This window comes from Camelus bactrianus, chromosome 23 (assembly GCF_048773025.1).
Source record: "Camelus bactrianus isolate YW-2024 breed Bactrian camel chromosome 23, ASM4877302v1, whole genome shotgun sequence".
Lineage (NCBI taxonomy): Eukaryota > Metazoa > Chordata > Mammalia > Artiodactyla > Camelidae > Camelus > Camelus bactrianus.
In genome coordinates this window covers 38,440,656-38,447,471 of record NC_133561.1, presented here as the reverse complement: position 1 = coordinate 38,447,471, position 6,816 = coordinate 38,440,656, and positions in this window count along the sequence as shown.

Here is a 6,816-nt window from a genome sequence, read left to right as displayed (position 1 = left end):
ATCACATTTCCCAAGTCAATTTCTTCATAGTAAAAGAAAATGCCAACACTAAACCCTAAGTATGATTGAACAGACTTTGGGAACAGATACTCAAAAATATCTATCAGAGATGGTAAACTACCTGTCTCAAACATAGTCTTTGTCAGTTTTATTTTGTTCTGTTTTATAAATATTGCCAGGGTGGCCCTTAATGGCTGCAGTGTATTTTATGAAAACTCAAGTTCTAAATTCCAACTTGGAATTTGAGCCTGAAAATACCAACTGTGTGACTTGGGTAAATCACTCAACAGCATTTCTATAATGATACATAATAGTATCCAACACATAGTCTGGTTTTAGAGATTAAATAGAATAACACAAATAATGCTCTTCAAACATGGATAAGTAATAAGCACTAAATAAATTAAAAATATGATTTACTACTTTTTGTTTCCTCATATAAATTTGGTGCCACATCTCTACAATTAGTTTTACATGAGTTTCCTCAAAGTCCCCTCTTTTTTCTAATTATCCAAATGAGCATTTCCTGAGGGATGGATGGATTGAGTGTGTCATTATCATATGCAATTATGGAAGCTATCCAGTTTTACCACTCACATTACTGTGTCCAGATTCCCTTGTCTGTCTTTCTCCATGTCTCATTCTACACTCTGAAATGTATCATTAAAACTAAATTTAATCTGAAGCAATCTTTCCATAAATTAAGGGGTCAACTGTCTGCATACTGCAGTATGTCCTATTTTATTCACAATATTTATAAAAATGAGAAAATATCCATGTCATTAACCCACAGGCAGAAATAGATGTTGGCATTTTCTTTAAGATTTTTGTAGATCCTGTATCTAGCATAATTCATGAAATTCCACAGACGCTAAAATTCACTTTCCAATAAGGGGTAGTATAGCTCAATGAGTCTAACAAGAAATTAAATGTCTCTGAACTTATGCTTTCACATTTTAAGTTTTGAGTTTCCTTTTGTAGTAAGAAGCTGTTAACTTATATATCAAAATGTTATCTGAGGCACAAACGTAAAGGACTAAGAAGCAGATACTGAGATATTTGTACAGCAATGTTCATAGCAGCACTATTCACAATAGCCAAAAAGTAGAAACAACCCAAACGTCCATCAACTAATGAATGTATAAACAAGTTGTGGTATATACAGACAATGGAATATTAGTCAGCCTTAAATAGAGGGAAATTCTGATATGTTACACCATGGATGAAACTTGATGAGCTTAGGATAAGTGCAATAAGCCAGAAACAAAGAGACAAATATTTTATGATATCCCTTTCCTGGGATACCTAGAATAGTCATGTTCTAAGAGACAGGAAGTGCAACAGTGGTTTCCGGGGACTGGAGGGATGAGAAGATGCGGAGTTGCTGTTTAATGGAAGCAGAGTGTCAGTTTGAGATGATGAAAAAGTACTGGAGATGGAGAGTGGTGTTGGAAGCATAATAATGTGTTTTGTATACTTTACCACAGCTTAAAAAAAAATTACCAAAGGAAATAAAGTGTCTACACAAGAACATTCAAAAATAGTATGCTCAAGAAAACAATTTATAAAGAGCTATCATAATCTTTACTATTATCTTCAATATATTAACACGCAAAATAAGTAATTGTCAGATTCCCTAAATTATATAAAACAATCTAAAATGTTATTGTGAAGACCATATATATGTCCTGTTATATTTTGTTATGCTCGGGTATGTTTAGTCTCTATTTCGGTTTGCATTTAAACAATTGTAATACAAAATATTGGAGAAAAGTATTGTCATTGTATTTATTCCAACAGTATTATACAGAATGGAGTAGACATTCATACTGTTTTATTCCTGGAACTTCTGTCATAAAATATTCAAGGTTAAATGATAAAACATGCTTCATAAGATAGATACAGAATTTATTTCAAGTAACTCAGTTTTCCCTATTCTCATTGAAGGGAAGAGTTTTTGTGAATTTGTTACCTGAGTTTTCTATTTCCTCTTCAGCCACTTGTTCCAAATCCAGGCTTCACCAATTCTCTTTGGTCCTCGAAGATGAAGGTTTAGTTCAATGAAGGTGAGGCAGGATTTCCATCACATCAACCCTGGTGTGACTGCAGAGAGAAGATCAGGATACACTTAATCACTTTGTCACATAAGCATATATCTCTCTGCCTCCACAAGGCATGACCATATTCTTCAACTTTTATAAACACTTTACAGTTTAAATTATTGAATTATTCAGAGCTGGCTTCAGGAATATATAGTTGATATGACTGATAAGCCATCAAATTTGAAAGCTGTCACTGAAAATATATATCAAGAACAAATTTAAAGCATTATTATGTTGAACTGACCAAATTAATTGAACAAACTTTTAATAATATTTCAGTCAATAATGCAGAGAGCTAAATAATTAAAGAAATAGGTTTTATTTGGGGTATTTTTTTAAGAATTTATATGATTATTTTAATATGATTCATGCCTAGTAAAGTAATGGTTTTTATTTTACATTTTGACTATAACATTACTACTCAAGGAGAAATCTTCCCCCCGGTAAGAGAAGCTATGACTGGGCACTTAATCAACAATGAACAGTAAATTACTTCAGAGTTGTCAAAACAGTTTGTCCCCAAGGCTGCTTGTTCAAGATTAAATTCACTGAGGAACCATGCTCTAGAGAACTGAGATCTTCCGTAAATCCTACCAGCACATTGTATATCTTCAGAGGCTTCTGCTGCCAATCACATTAGGGGAATTAAGTGGAAAAATTGCATTCTAATACCAAAGAGTAAGTCATTTATTAAGAGCAAAAACATGTTTGTGTAAACAAGAATTTTTATTTTCATTTAACCAGTGTATACTTGAAATCCTCAAAAGCAAGATGGTACTGGAAAGAAGTAAAAGGCAAAGTCTTTGTGTATGGCAGATGTACTGAGGGAGATTATGGCTAATCAACTTAATAAAATTTCAATTTAGCTCAAATAATGTCCACATACAAAACTCCAACTCAGAACATTGTCCGAAAGAAAACAATCTTTCTTAAAAAGAAATGCAGAAACAGGTAATTAGGACTTATAATTTGAAAGAGATTATTATAAATTAATCTAAGAAGGAAAACTTAAAAGCTAAATTTAGATGTCTTTTATTTAGCTATGGCAGGTCCCTAAATCTGAATGTTTCTACAAACTACCTAACAAAACACACAACAGAATAGACAATATTCTGTACACATGATCTAATACAATATACAATACAATAGAATCGGCACATAAGATCACACATAACTAACACATACAGCATAAATAAGTCACTGAGAATACACAAATTTCAAATTAACCCTAAAGAAATAAACATCAAATTCCAGCAGAGAGATCTCTGGAGCTTATGGTCCAAGCCTAAGAGGAGAGTGAAGGAAACCTGAAATGGGTGCAGAGAAGAGAATAAGGAAGTAACAATCCCAGGGAAGGTAGACCACAGCCCTACTTACATTTACTAAAGAGTAAAACACACAACTTTTAAATCATTAAAGAAAAAGATCTGCAATCTGGCAAGTCAGAGTGTACAGAGAAAGAACTTGACAGTGTGTAGGAGCTAAGATGATGTTTTCAAAATAGCATCACTTCTAGGGGAGATGAGGATGAGAAGGAATGGAAGAAGCTAATGTAAAAGATGGTAAAGTAAAAGAAAGAATTAAGAAGAAGAAATAGAGATCCTGAGGAAACAAATAAGAATGACAAAAACTAAATTACAACAATGCTTCTTTTCTTATTTAAAAAAAATACTATGCTTAAAAAATAGTCTACTCAGAACTAGAAATCTTGTAAGACACCTAAAACCATCTACTAACATCCTGTTGATATAAAAGGCTTACTGCAGGACTTCAAAATGAAGAGAAAGCAAAAATCAGTGTAACTCCATATAAAGCTACAGTAAAAATATACCAGAAAATGAGAATCATTACAATTTAACTCATGGTCATTCCAAAAGAACCAGGAAGAAAAAGAAAACTGTTACAAAATATTGTGGGTTGGATTTTGTAGGAAATAGCTTCTGACACAAAGATCTGTATGAAGATTTATTAGTGTATGACTTGGAGAATAAAACCTATAACAAAACAATGAAAATGATTGGACAGAGAAAGAAACCAATAAGAAGTGCAGTTGCAACAAAGGTCTCAGTGAATATAAGAAGTGCTAAGGTCAGGACAGTCTCAAAGATGTCCCAAATCAAGGCAAATTGGCTGGACCTTTGTACATTTACATCAACCAATAATTAGGTGCAGGCAAAGATGAAGCATGTTGTAGCAGCCTGTCAAATATGCATAACTTGAATCTAATCATAGGGAATTACCAAATTCAGATTGAGAGGTATCCTACAAAGCAAGTGGGAGATAGCCCTCAAAATGTTAATGCAGTAAAAAGTCACAGAAGTACTGAGGAACAGGTCAAAATAAACTACAGAGAAGTAACAACCAAATTCAATAAATGATCTAAGATTTGACCTTGGACTAGGGAAAAAAATGCTGTAGAGATCATTAGAATAGTTGGTGCTGTTTGAATGTGGGCATATATTTGGCAGTAATATAGTATAAATGTTATACTTAATTTGATAATTCTCTGTATCTATGCAAGAAAGTATCTTTGTTCTTATAGTATATACATGCTGATGTATTTAGGAGGAAAGAGTCATGATGTTTGATGGAAAAGATACAGAACATCCAAAACCATCTTGAAAAAGAACTGCCTGGTTTCCTGACTACTACAAAATACAGTCATCAAGATATGGTTACTGACATAGGCCAGACAGATGGCTCAGTGGTACAGAATTGAGTCTAGATATAAATCCCTATGCTTATGATCAGTTCATTTTTGACAAGGGTGCCAAGACGAGTCAAAAGGCGAAAGAATAGTCTTTTCAACAAATGGTTCTAGAACAATTGGATATCCACAGATAGAAGAATGAGACTGGATTCTTACTGCTATGGTCTGAGTGTTTGTGTCTCCTCAGTATCCATATGTGGAATTCCTAATGCCCAAAGGTAATAGTATTAGTAGGTGGGTCCTCTGAAAGATGATTATGTCATGAGGAAGGGCCCCTCATGAATGGAATTAGTGCTCTTATAAACAAGATCCCACAAAGCTTCCTAGTTCCTTCTGCCACGTGAGGATACAAATAAAAGTCTGCAGCCTGGAAAAAAGCATTCACCCAACCATGATTACACCTTGATCTCAGACTTCCAGCCTCCAGAACTTTGAGAAATCCATTTCTGTTGTTTATAAACTACCCAGTCTGTGACATTTTGTTACAGCAGCCTTAACAGATTAAGAAACTTACCTTACATCATGTACAATATTAACTCCAAATGGACTAAAGAAAAAATATGAGCCAACACCACTGATTCTTAGTATAAAATATGAGTAAATATTAATAATCTTGAATTATGCAGTATTTTTTAAGATATGACACCAAAACCATAAACAATAAAAGGAAAAGTAAATAATTTTAGCTTCATTAAAGCTAAAACTGCTGTGCTTCAAAGGATAAAAATCAGTAAAGTGAAGATTAGCCACAGAATGAGAAAATATATTTGAAAACCATATATCTGATAAAGGAAGTCTTACAATTCAACCTTTGTTTAACATTTTATAAAAGGATTTGAATAGACATTTCTCTGAAGAAAACATAAAAAACCAAGAAGCATATGAAAAAAATGTTCAACATAGTTAAATAATAAGAAAATGCAAATCAAAGACCCCAAAATTCTTTGATCTTGAAAACTCTTTGTAAATAGTTGTCAGTAGTTCCTCTGAAGAGTGGTATCTGTTCCTGTCAGGACACTGACATACAGGGTGGGGATGATAATTTTTAATGAGCACATTTTTTATGGGAAAATACCAAGGCATCCCCATTGAAGCTAAAAATGAATCAAGATTTCTCTATTCACAGTCATTACCCCATGTTTTCCTATATCAAGTAATATAATGATATATTAAAGAGAAATGTGTTATAAAATATTTGAAGAAAGTTATTAGAAAGAAAAATCGTTAAGATAACATTATCTTTCTAGCAAATCCAAAAGAGTTAACTGAAGATCTTTCATACTAAATAAGAGTTCAGTAAAGTGGCTGAATTCAAGAGTAAACTGATAAATATTTATTAGTTATTTTCTTGAATGCTAGCTATAATTATATAAAAAATAGAATGTGGAAAAATATTTTTCATAAATGTAAGCCAAATTATAAAATATATATAAAAAAAGAAAGATGTAAAAGACCTATATGATGAAAACAAAGGAATTACTGAAGAATATCAAAGAAGACCTAAGTAAACACAGGTATTTTCATGTTTCCATGGAGAATGATTCAATGTGAACAAGGCACCAATTATTTTCCTAGTTAATTACACATTTAATATATTGTCAGGCAAAATTTTCATAGTTTCTACAACTTCTGAAATTATTCTAACATTTACATGAGAAATAATTGTTCAAAACACATAATCTTGTCTTTAATAAGAGTATTGAATTATAGGCCTCTTAGCAGATATTAAAATCTACTTACAAGAACTAAAACAAAAAAAAAAAATGGAGTAATGGCTTAGGAATAAGCAACTGGTCAAAGGAAAATATCCTAGAAATAAAGACAAAAGCATTTGGACATTAAATATAGTAAACATGACATTTCGAATTAGGTAAGTAGGTAAGATTTTTGGAAACTGTTGAAAATTTTGTTTTAAGGTAACAGATAACCATTTGCAAAGTAGATTTAAATTCTTTATACATAGGCACACACACAAACATACACATACATTTTGTCTCTTTCTGT